Here is a 12,890-nt window from a genome sequence, read left to right on the forward strand (position 1 = left end):
GTGCATCTGGGGGAAGGATTATATATTACTGAACAGCAGTCCTGAAGGCTATCATCTCGAGCTGCTGGGAAACAAAATTTGCAGCCCTCCTGAGTGGTATAATTGACAGGCGTTAAGGCAAAGTCACAGCAGGAAGAGACAGATATTGCAGGGAGAGGGCTTAGCAAATGTCACTTCCTTCGCCCTCCTGCCATGCGTTTCTCCTCTTCCCTTGCCTCCTATCATCCATTCTGATTGGCTCTCCCAGGGACTCTGCGTTTGGCCTCCTTGTCAGAGACCCAGCCCTGGGGAACAGGAACTCAAGTACCCTGTCATTGGACTGTCAAGTGCTGTATTGTTTCTGAAACGCGAAGAAGAGCCAGTGTCTTGATTTGGGCTGAGCTGGAAGCTTCAGGCACCGCTAATTGGAAATCCTTCAAGTTTATCTCCGCTTCTGCTCCCCAGAAAACTGAGATCACAGGGGTGGGAAGGAGAGGCCAGCATCCCCCCAAAAGAAGCAGCTGGCCCCACTTGCCCCCCACTTTATGAACTGTCATTAACACATGCTGTTATTTTTCTTTCTCAACCACCGAGAAATATACTTTGCCCCTTCTGTGTCTCCTCTCCCATAATTTTTATTATTATTCTGGTGCTGCCGCTGTCTGTGATGGAATGATAAGATGGTTTTCCTTGTCTAACCAGAGACCTTGATTCTAGTCCAACACTTTAGCCACTGTGCCTCACTGCCCCTACCTTCCAGCACTCTGTCCGGCAAATAAAAAGGCACTCAGATGATTGACACGCTCTTGTGTGTCCCCTACCCAAATTTATTGAACTTATTTTCAATGCTGTTAACAGATATTTCATTTGTACAGCTTCATTTTGGCTTGCGATGGCTTCCTTTGGTGTGCTCTTAGGCTCCCTCACAGATCAGTTGGTAGCACATGAGACTCTTAATCTTGGGGTTGTGGGTTCGAGTCCCGCATTGGGCAAAAGATTCCTGCATTGCAGGGGGTTGGACTAGATGACCCCCAGGGTCCCTTCCCACTCTACTGCTACGATTCTGTGATTCTGTTCCTCCACTGCAAACCTTCTGCCTTTCTGTTTTTTCTGAATCTAGTGGGGAAAATGTGAGTTGGGCAGTTGCTGTCCCTCAGCCAGGTAAAATCCAGCGCTCGATGAATCGCCAAGCGACTGGCATTGATTTCCCTGCGGTTGAATGTGGCCCATGCTGAGTGAAAACAAGCACAGGGAGGTCCTGGGAAGCTTGATGTGAATTGCAATGGACAAAGAATATCGTGGCATCAAATACCTGGGGCGAAAATTCAATGCACTTCCATGGAGTAAGCTGCCGAAAACATAGCTTATACTGACCTCTAGAGGTCGACAAGAAATGTTGGCACACAACTTTTCCGTAAAAGCCAGTCTGGTGGAGGTCTCCGTTCAGTTGCTGCAGAAACAACAGTGACCTTACAAACCGGCCGCCTTATTATGAAATAAGATTTGGAAATGCATCTAACGTCACCCTGTTGAATCTCTTGGCTCTTTGGCCTCTTGATTACAGACCTCCATGTATGATATATTCAGTGTAGAAACAGGAGAGAGTTCATTCGTATTGTGTTCCAGGTTTCCAGCTGTTTTTGGACTACAACTCCCATCATCCCTAGCTAGCAGGACCAGTGATCAGGGCTGATGGGAGTTGTAGTACAAAAACAGCTGGAGACTCAAGTTTGGGAAACACCAATTGGTCCTATAAGCTACACCATGCTTAGAGAACTGGATCCTGCCAGCGGGCCGGATCCTTATCTCCCTGCATCCCTGTTGGCCAAATTGGATAGGTGAGTGGGGGCCACCCACCTGCCAGTCACCTGACATCACAATGCCACCAGTGACCCACTTTCCCCCTCCCAGTTTGAGAAGGAACCGTGCAGGGTGTTTTGAAGCTTCGACAATGAGCTGGTCATCGAGGCTTTGATCTCTGCAAGCACCGGCAATCTGTGCACATCACAGATTGCGAGTGCGGCTGGAGCACCTTTTGGGCCCGTGTAGTGATCAGATGGGATTACCATGAGGAATTATAAAATGTACATCAAGCCACTGTGTCCACGATGAATGCATTGTGTTGACTGGGTTTAATGTATTGACAATAATTTCTGATTAAATCCCATAAGCGTCTACATTTATGCCATTTTCCTCTACTGCCCATTTCTCTTTCTTGACAAGTCACATGCACAGCCCAGCACACAGCCCAGTTGCTTCACCATGCATGCATCCTGCGTCATCAAAGACAGTGGGCAGTTTCTTTGATGTAGTCTTTCTGATATGTTAATCTTAGGATGTTAATCTTAGGGTCAGGAAACAGATCTCACCCGAAGGTGATAATGATCGCTGTCTTCCTGGCCATCCTCCTTATCATGTATACTGCTTGTTTATCCTCCTTATCATGTATACTGCTCGTTTATCACCTCGGGGGTTGCCAAATGCACTCCTTTGTAGTTCTGTTCCTCTGGCAACCTGCACAGAATTTTGCTTAACGGTTGCCATTAATTTCATTTTAATTAATTTTTATAATGAAATGTTTTTAGAATGTTGGATTATTTGATTGTTTGATTATTTGATTGTTGTTAGCCGCCCTGAGCCCGGCTTCGGCTGGGCAGGGCGGGATATAAATACAATTTATTATTATTATTATTTACCCCAAAAGTATGTGTGCTTAATTAGTTTTGGTAGTTTAACTTTGTCCGCACGTGGGGTTTGTTGAAATGCTCAGAAGAAATCTGACTGGTTCTTTCGAACACTCTGTAAAAAGTTCTTCGGTGAATAAAACGACCTGGGCCAGGGAGTGAAAAGAGAGAGATTATTATACGCACCCTTCCCAGAGTCTTGCTGGTTCAAGCCTCTGTGTGTATTCTTATTAATCAGAGTTCAAGCCTTCCTTTACTTTGGGAACGCCTCAGGCGCAGCCCCATCCCTGCTTGCTGTATGGCAGGCGGGTGCAGCTTGGCGGAAATGGCCTCGTTGGCCATAAGAGGAAGCCTGGCAGATCTATTTGTGCCATGGGCTGACGGTTCCCCATTGCTGGTCTACCCTGACTGGCAAGAGGTGGTGCTGAAGGTTTTCAGGCAGGAGTCTCTGCGCTGAGTGGAAATGGCAGGATTGAAACAAGGACCTCCCACAAGCTCTGCCACTGAGCCCCATCCCTAAATGAACGCATCTCTTTATCTGCCTAGCAACCAATCAGCCAAGGACAGCGTTGAATGCATCTGATGAATTGGGCACTGCTGGGCCGGCCCTTTCATGAGTCAGAATGCGGCACAGACCTCAGGTGTCAGATGGGGAGGAGTGGCATATTGCATCTTCTCCGTCCATTGGCCACAGGGCTAGACATCTCCCACCTACCTACCCAATTGGGCTGGCTGCCCACGGCCACTATTAGTTGGCCAGGTCATGTTGCTTGACTAGCCACCTCCTGCTCACACTGGCTTTGGTAGCACAGGCCCTCCGGGCCTTGCCTTAAAAAGGGGTCCTTCCTCAGAGTAAGGCATGGTGGAAACCAGAGGCCTTTCTCCTTGGAATAACAGGTTTGGAATTGCCCAAAAAATATGTTGTTATTTTTGTATGCCACAACTGCTGCTCAAATATTATTAGCCAAGAAGTGGAAAACACAATAACTACCAACTGTGGAAGAATGGCAGATGAAGATGGACTTCATGGAGCTAGCTGACCTGACTGGAAGAATCCACAACAAGAAAGAAGAGGACTATCAAGAAGATTGGAGGAAATTCAAGGACTATTTGAATAAATATTGTAATATTAAAAATTAGAAGTTACTTGAAAGTACCAAACAGGTTTAGGATTAAATTAGGATTTATCTAAATGAATGGGATTTAGAACACTAAGAAAAGTGAAGAAATTTGATTATAACTGGAATATTGTTGTTAATGATATTGGAAAGCTGTTGCATTTAGATACAAGGAAATTCAGAAGGGAGGGACTAGAGGAAGTCAAGTAACATGTTTATAAGGTTGGATTTTTAAATAATTAAGTTAGTTTGTGTTTATCTGTTGTTTTTTATAGATGTACTTTTTTGGTTTTGTTATGGTTTGTTTTTTCGGTTGTGCAATGTGTTATAATTGTAGAAAACGTAATAAAAATTATTGGGGGAAAAGACAAGAGTAAGGCATGGTGGGTTAGGCTGCCCAAATACGTTCTGGGATACTGTGACCAAGCAAGAGAGGAGGAGCTGAGTATGGGAGGAGGAAGCAGAGGCAAGTGGGCTACTCGCAGCAATCCCAATGTCTTGCACAATAATCAAAGAGCTTATGAGGCTGGGACTGTTGCCAACTCCTATATTATAACAATATTGTCAGGCTGCTTCCAGCGACTTCCATGGCCGGTTGCCTGGGAACGTACAAAGACAAGGAAATGTTTCTTACTGTCTGCTTTTTATTCAGTACTTACAGAGAGAGGCTGTAGAACCCAGCCTCTTGGATAATGGCGTTGTCCCGGGTCAGTCTCCACCACCCCTGTCTCTCCGACTTCCTTACTTGTCACTTCTACGGGTGCTGCTAAGTGCCCTCTGTCTTTGAGCTCTTTGCTCTCCTACTTCCAAGGCTCACCAGGTTCTGGGAGAGGTGGGGTCTGGAATGCTTTCTAAAGGCACTGTGTCCATCAGCTGTCACCCCCCCCCCAGTGCTTCCTCCTTGTCATGGTCCGTTTCATGGGCGATCGAAGTCCTGGCAGGGGATGTCAGGACAGGGGGCAAGATGTCAGGGTGGGAGCAGGAATGGGGGTCCAGAAGCCAGGAAGCCAAAAGTCCGAGGGTCAGAGAGCCGGGAGTCAAGAAGCCAAGAGTCCAAGTGTCACGAAGCCAGGGGTCTGAGGATCAAGAAGCAAGGAGTCAAACACAGCAGGGCAGGGAACGTGTTGCTGTGGCAAAGAGCTGAAGGGAAATGCTGACCTTATATCCCTTCCCGGCTCTTGCCACCAGGTGCTGTGAGTTACCAATCGGCCTCACCTGTGCGGCCGCGCCTTGCCTCTTCAGAACAAACTTAGGAAGGCCCCAGTCCTGCAAAGTCCTACTGGTCACAGGGCCTGGCTCCTGCACGCACACCTGACACTCCTCTTATTTCTCAACTTTCCTCCTCATCTGCCTCTGAGCTGTGACCTCCTTCAACCCCCTGTTGTAACTGTCTTCCTCCTCCCTGGAAAGGTCAAGCTGGGGAGACGATCTCCACCATTCCTCCTCAGCCCAGACTGTGAAAATTTACACGGCAACTCTGTGGGGCTGAGGACAGCTCAGCCCCCACAAAGCATGCGGGGATAGGGCTGAGGTCCCCAATCTTTTTATTTTAAAAAAGTTTTTTTTAATTCAAAATTAAAACATATTATCCAAAAACATATCATCCTTGTTTTCCCTCCCATTTTTCCTACCTCTCCCCACCCTCCCACACAAAATCCACCCACCCCCAACCCCCAACTTCCCTCAGTTCCAGTCTTTGGTTTCTCTGAGACTGCTGTTTTCTGCATGTTACAAAGTTGTATAGATCCTCAAACTATTTAGCTGATTATTATCAATACAAAGTTTGTGAATGTTTATTCAAAACCTGCCAAGGAGTCCAGTTCACTTTGTTGCGTCTTCAAATACTTTGTAAAGGGTTCCCATTCATCTTTAAAGTCACAGTTATCCTTATCCCGTAGCTTATATGTCAGTTTTGCCAGTTCTGCATAGTCCGTCAATTTTTCTTGCCATGATTCTTTAGAGGTCCCCAATCTTGAGGGACCGGCCCTACCAGGCCTCCCCACAGCAGCAGCAGGCCCCACTGAGCCTCCCCACACTGGTTGAGGGGCCTGCTGGGCCTCCCCGTGGTAGTGGAGGGCCTCCCCGCTATGACAGTGGGCCCTGCTGGGTTTCCCCACGATATTGGAGGGCCTTGCTGGCCTCCCCGCTGTGGCAGAGAGCCTTGTTGGGCCTTGTGACCTCCTTCCGACATGTGTGACATCACACGTGTGATGTCACACACATTCAATGAGCCACCTCAATGTTATGCCGAACTCAGTGCCTCTGTATAACAGTAACTATATGTGAGGGCCTGGGAATCTGAAGGGAAGTTTTCTTTCTGCTGTTCTCTTACTGCACATAACTGTGGCATTGTGGGAAAGTCTTGCTTTTAGCACTATTGCTTCTTCTCTTGCATTCTGGGAAGTCTCGCTCATAATCTTCTCTCTGCTTCTGCACAAGAGTCTGAGAATGTTCTGAACAGTTCCCATTGAGTTCATGAAACAGTGTATCCTGACCTGTTCTTAATGCATTGCTGACCACATCTACAGAACGTGATTGTTGTATTCCTTCATGTTATGTTCTCTCAATATCAATCTTTAGTTATAATTTAATTAGGAGGTTTCATGCCTGTCTAGTTCCAGCTCTGTTTCCCAGTCTTTGATCTATCAGTGATAGATAGTTGTATGTTATTCCCGCCTTGTACCTATGTTAACCAATCAGCAACAAGTTGCTTTGTGTTTGTATCAACCAATCAGCCACAAGCACACCTGTGGCAATGTTTGTAATATTCAATAAAAGAGAGTTCCCGGGGCTTGCCCCGGCAGACGCCTCTCCTTTGACACCCACCACTCGTCTGTCGTGATTTCAACCCAACAGGAATCAGATTTGGATGCTGAACCTGAGGAACCCCAGCCTGCACAGGATTCCCCACTTCCAGAACCAGCTGAGCCGGGGCTGGGGCATGAGCCTGAAGGGTCCTCACCTGTGCTGGATCCTCAGGTGCAGTCATCAGCTGAGTCTGCTCTGGCTCCTGAGGTGATGGAGGACCCATTGCCTGCAGGTGCTCCACTCTCAGCCCCGTCAGAGGAAGCTGAGGTTGCTTCGGGGTCCGGTAACCCTCCAGCCTCTCCTGAGCTGCAGAGGCTCAGGGCAGAGAGGCGGAGGGAACTAAGTTCCCACAGGAGGAGTGCTCGCCTCCAGGCCAGGAGAGGCGAGTCACCTGTGGGCTGCCCATAGGGCCGCCCTATGCCTCGGGGCAGATAAAAGCCAGTCAGCCCCAGTCCCAAGTTGGGGGAGCAATGTTGTTGGTTGTCAGTTCTAGCCTGATCCCTGCCCTGCTTCTCTGCCAGAGCTCTTGGCCTCACCCAACGCCCTGCGTTGCACCCAGCTTCAACTTCTACGGACTGCCTTCATATTGCACCATTGACCTTGGACTGGACTCGGACCTTGCCTCTTGGTTAGCCCCCGGGACCAGAACACACTATAGGTAGGATGTTTCTCAAACTATATAAATTTGTATGTGGGGGAAAGCACTGTTGATCTTGGTCTCATGAGTTCATCCCTCCAACTTGAACCATGGCCATCTAGCACCACTAAAAAATAATAATAATGAAGCATGCTTTGGCATGTCTGCCGAAAGTGTTTCCTATGCAGAGATTATCACTGCATAGGAAAAAGTGCAACGCACAGAGATGGCTTTGAATTGTTGAGGTGGAGAGGGTTGCTGTAGCATGAAGAATGTGACAGGCACTTTGATGGCAAGTTTTTGATATTGAGCTACATTTTTAGATTTGGTGGCCAGGCAGCAGGGAGAAGGCAATAATGGGTACGAATGCATCAATCAAAAGGGCACATCTTTTATTCAAGTTACCATTCTGGGGAGGTTATCTTTCAGATTTATAGTCCCAAAAAGAAACGCGTCTTTGAAGAAGGAAACACAAGCGCCAACAGATGCCCTACTTTCAGTGTGGCAAATGGTTCTCTCTCCTAGCAGGAGAGGTGCTGTTGCCGTTTTCGCATGCCATGGTGCTTGGATCAATATCTGCATTAACCAAGTTAAATATGAAATCTTTTGGATTTTTTAAAAACGAGACTTTTATGGCCTAATTGCAGAGCCGAGGAGTGAAAGGCCTTTGACAGGCAGTGGAGTCTTTACATCATCGTGCCGTCACAACACACAAAGGGAATTTCGGGAAACTCCAGCCAATAATTTTATATGGCACTTCTGCCGCCTTCTGTTTGGTGCTATGCACGTCAAGCCATTTTTCACACACAGATGGACTTCCACACACAGAATGTCTTCCATAAGATCCACTGGCTGAGAACAGATGGCCACTTAAATGCACGCTGGCTGCTGAAAAACACACCACACAGTGCTTCTAACGCTTTGGTCTGGCCATTTATTGATGGAGTTACGCCACCTCTCCTTTGGCCCTTGTTCCAGTAGTTTCAAACTGTCAAGGTACTGGTCTCCGTTTCACCAGAGACTACAGGCAACCCATTGGGCTAGCACTGTCTGGTGGGGCAGCTTTTAAGCACCACCGTCTGGGGGATATAGCCGACTGTTTCGTTCTGCTTAGCCCCTGGGCTTTGGCCGGTGAGAATGCTATCCAGGCTTAAGGTGGGCATTGGCAAAGGATGGCAAAGGCCGGCCAGCTGTTTCTGCTAGTAGCTAGCAAGGGCCCATTTCCAGCTTTCCATGCTGAAGATGCCAAGGACAGTGGTACCTCGGGTTAAGAACTTAATTCGTTCTGGAGGTCCGTTCCTAACCTGAAACTGTTCTTAACCTGAGGTACCACTTTAGCTAATGGGGTCTCCTGCTGCCGCCGCGCAATTTCTGTTCTCATCCTGAAGCAAAGTTCTTAACCCGAGGTACTATGTCTGCGTTAGCGGAGCCTGTAACCTGAACTGTCTGTAACCTGAAGCGTCTGTAACCCGAGGTACCACTGTAATTACATACCTTTCTGTACTTGCGGAGTTGTACAGGCCAGGAACGGTTCGTCCAGTGGGGTGGAGCCGCAGGAATAGCCTGCCAGGAGGGGGAAGACGAGGTGGGGCTGTGCGGTTGTACCAGCAGCGCCAGACTGATTTCCTATGCAGCCCTGGCCTTGTCCCTCCTGAAAATCATTGATGACGCTGCCAGGTGCCTAGGGTTGTGGCTCCGCCTCGCCAGGTGAGCTGCACTTGAAGCAGTGCGTAGGGGCAGGCCGATGCAGGACATTTTGCTTCTTCCAAAGAAGGCAGACATCTGTAGGCAGCCCTGTTTAGGGAAGTTTTTAATGTTTGATGTTTTATCGTATTTTTAATATTCTGTTGGAAGCCGCCCAGAGTGGCTGGGGAAACCCAGCCAGATGGGCGGGGTATAAATAAATTATTATTATTATTATTATTATTATTATTATTATTATTATTATTATTTTACACAGAATATATTTGGTTATTGACAAAAAGAATACACACATCTGTATATAGTGCTACCTCGGTTTTCGAACGTCTCGGAAGTCGAATGTTTCATTTTTCGAATACTGAAAACCCAGAAGTAACGGCTTCAGTTTTCGAACGTTTTTCGGAAGTTGAAAATGCTATGCAGCTTCTGTATTGAGTTTTCCGTAAGTAAATGCTTCTGGAAGTAAATTCTTCGGTTTTCAAATATTTCGGAAGTCGAACTGTCTTCTGGAATTGATTACGTTTGGAAACCAAGGTATCGCTGTATTAATATATGGTCATGTAACAGCTATTTTCTTTTAGTCTTGCTCATTCACATTTTTCTTTTTTCTCATTCTTTTATAAATGAAATTATTCTAATAAAATATTTTTTTTTAAAGACATTTTGCTTCTTGAGGCAAAGGGCAAGAGGTGCCTCCCCCCTTTTAATGGTGAATGAACTGGCTATTAACTCGTACTTCAATCCAGAAAGCAGCAAACTAATTTAGGAGATGCTGGGCAGGCTGCATGGTTCCCAGGTACCTCATGTTGCCTAATGATAGGACCGGCCCTGAGTAGGGGTGCGTTTATGGCAGCCTCTTCCCATCCCCTAACACCATTTGAAAGAGATCAGCTCCACCTCTGCATGTCACCAACGGTTTAAAAACTTTTGTCACTCCTGTGTATGCTGGCAGCTTTCTGCGAGAGTCACCAGAATTAAATTTCTGGTTGCTGCTGGCAAACTGAATGCTCTCTTTGGGGACCCTTGCAGATGAGATTAGGCATGCTATCTTTGCAGACCACAGGGCGGCTGATGGAGTCAGTGCAGCCCAACTGACTCCCAAGAACAGCATCTGGAGTCTGTAGCAAAAGCCAGCCTAGCCCTATAATGGACCAGCAGGCACCTGTGACATATGTTTCGCATCAATAAAACTATCTGATCAATTTCAGGGCACTGGTTTTGATATATTTTTTAAAAAAAGGTTTCTATTAAGGATGGGCTCTGCTCTGCAAGCCATGGGTGATTAGGAACCATCTGTTTCTGAGGGCGAATTCGCAAAACAAAATTATTTGCTCCTAGACGCAAGTAGTCCTGATCTGTGTTCAGAAAGCCCCTCACTCGGGGCCCTTTCTCACCTCCTCGGCCATTACTTGATGACTCCATATGGTAAAGGTAAAGGACCCCTGGACAGTTAAGTCCAGTCAAAGGCGACTATGGGGTTGCAGCGCTCATCTCGCTTTCAGGCCGATGGAGCCGGTGTTTGTCCACAGACAGCTTTCCGGGTCATGGGGCCAGTAAGACTAAACTGCTTCTAGCGCAACGGGACACCATGACTGAAGTCAGAGCGCACTGAAACACCGTTTACCTTCCCATCACAGCGGTACCTATTTATCTGTTTGCGCTGGCGCACTTTTCAACTGACAGAGCTCACTCCATCGCGGGGACTCAAACCGCCAACCTTCCGATCAGCAAGCCCAAGAGGCTCAGTGGTTTAGACCACGGCGCCACCCATGTCCCTGCAGACTCCATTATGACCTGCATGTGTGAACAACGTCGGCTGAAATGAAATAGATGCTTTCCAATGGGGGCAGCTATCCAGGAGTTCAACTGTCAATCATCCAATGTATAGTAATCCAAGACAAGAGCAGACTAGGCTCTCACTTGCTGGAGGAGATAATGGGCAGTCATCTTTGCATCAAATATGGAGTTGAAGTAGAAGACTATACATCCCCACTTCCCAAGTTTATCCTTCTATGTCAGGCATGGCCAAACTTGGTCCTCCAGCTGTTTTGGGACTATAATTCCCATCACCCCTGACCACTGGTCCTGTTAACTAGGAATGATGGGAGTTGTAGTCCCAAAACAGCTAGAGGGCCAAGTTTGGGGGTGCCTGTTCTATGTATATGGGCTCAGTTCTGCCATATAGCAGGAGGAAGTGACCCACTTTGGGCAACACCATGAAGGGAATTAGGTGAAAGGCATCTCCAGGCCATTTTTTAAAGGGTGTATTCTGCGGCATGCCATGATGTAATAACAGGGCATTAGTGGTTGATTTAGACTGGATTGCTCACACATACCGGTAATTATGTTTTATTAGTTGTTCTGGGATACTTCCCCAACGTTGCTGCGTGATTGCCATGCAGAGGGGATCTCTTGCACCACAGTACCCTGAACTGGGACCTCCAGATGCATCGTCTCTTGAGATAAAAGTCCCCGGAAAAACCAACCCCCTTTTTATACCAGGTGGGGCACAAGTTGGGAGTGAATGAGAGGCCACTGAATAAGTGAAGAAGCAGCTTCAGCTTGTCACTTGTCAGAAAGGGGTTGGAACTTGGAATGGGTAAAAGGATTTGGTTTAGTTGGAGGTTTTGTTAGGTTGTGAACCACCCCAAGATCTATGGGTATAGGGTGGTATACAAATTTAATAAATAATAATAATATTAATAATGTCAAAGCACTTTTGTCGGATGAAAGATAACCCTGGCCCTGCAATTCCAGCCCAACTGGTGAACTGACCACACATCTGCTCCATATTATGGAGGAGCATTCAGACATGGGGAATAGTGCATTAGTTTCCCTGATTCCAAACAGCCCCAAATTTCATCACTTTTCAGGTCAAGGGGGCTGCAAAGGATTTTTCTCTGGAATCAAGCAACGCAGAAATGTGTGTGAAACATGCACTGTATTCTGTTAAGTTTTCTGAAAGTGGCTTTTGCCTTGTGTGAAAGCTCAAATATAATTTGGAAATTAACAGGGAGATGGAATAAACTGCTGTGTGAACGCAGCCCAAGACAGCATTTGTGCATCTTAATTGCGAAGCCTTTATTGCTCACTATTTTGCAGCCTGGTCACATGTGAAAGGATAAGGTTGTGTGGCATGGTCCCCAGACCACTGCCTGGAAAACAGAGTGTCTTCAAAACCAAATAAGCTGTTCTAAGCGAAACTCATTCAGTGATGGGTTTGTTATCTCACAGCCTGGCTCCCATTGGTGATCAATTGCCTATGGCAATTAGATACAATGATCTGCGGTGGCCAATCATCTTACAGACTGATGGCTATACACTTCCACCGAAGTGATAAATGCAGTTATCAAGTGAAGAACTTCCAAGTGTGAACTTAACTGAGTGTAATGAACCACTGTTCTGAATAGACAGCATGCCACAATCATTTTGCACGTAATGGAAAGAAACAGTAGAAATGTACAGATGCTGTTTCTATCTCCTGTGACTTCCAGTTAACTTTGGCTGTTAATCGTTGCTCATTTGATTAAAAAGATTAAAAGGAGAAATTAGGTATTTATGAACATAAGGTAAATTTTTAAGGAGTTTAGGGGATACTAGTTATCTGACTAACCATTTCCTGTGCAGGCAAATGATTAGGGAATTCCTTTCATTGCTGATTTATTGTACTGATAAATGTGGATTTGTGACCAACATGTCCAACATGTATTTTTAATTTATATTAATTTTTTGATAAAGCAGTATTTGGCTCAGCATCTGCTGATAATAAAATTCATAACCATAATATCTGAAAGCCTTAATATAAATCTCTATTCTGACCAACATCTGTAAATAAAGTGCTTCAGGCACTTAGGAAACCTATTATTGTTGAATTATTATTATTAGATCAATACTGATGTGTTTTGCAAGGAATTTCCACCTAATCCAATTATCTTTGTTCAAACTTTAGGGGTTCTTCTGCGT

Source organism: Podarcis pityusensis (genome assembly GCF_964106645.2).
Source record: "Podarcis pityusensis genome assembly, chromosome: 12".
Lineage (NCBI taxonomy): Eukaryota > Metazoa > Chordata > Lepidosauria > Squamata > Lacertidae > Podarcis > Podarcis pityusensis.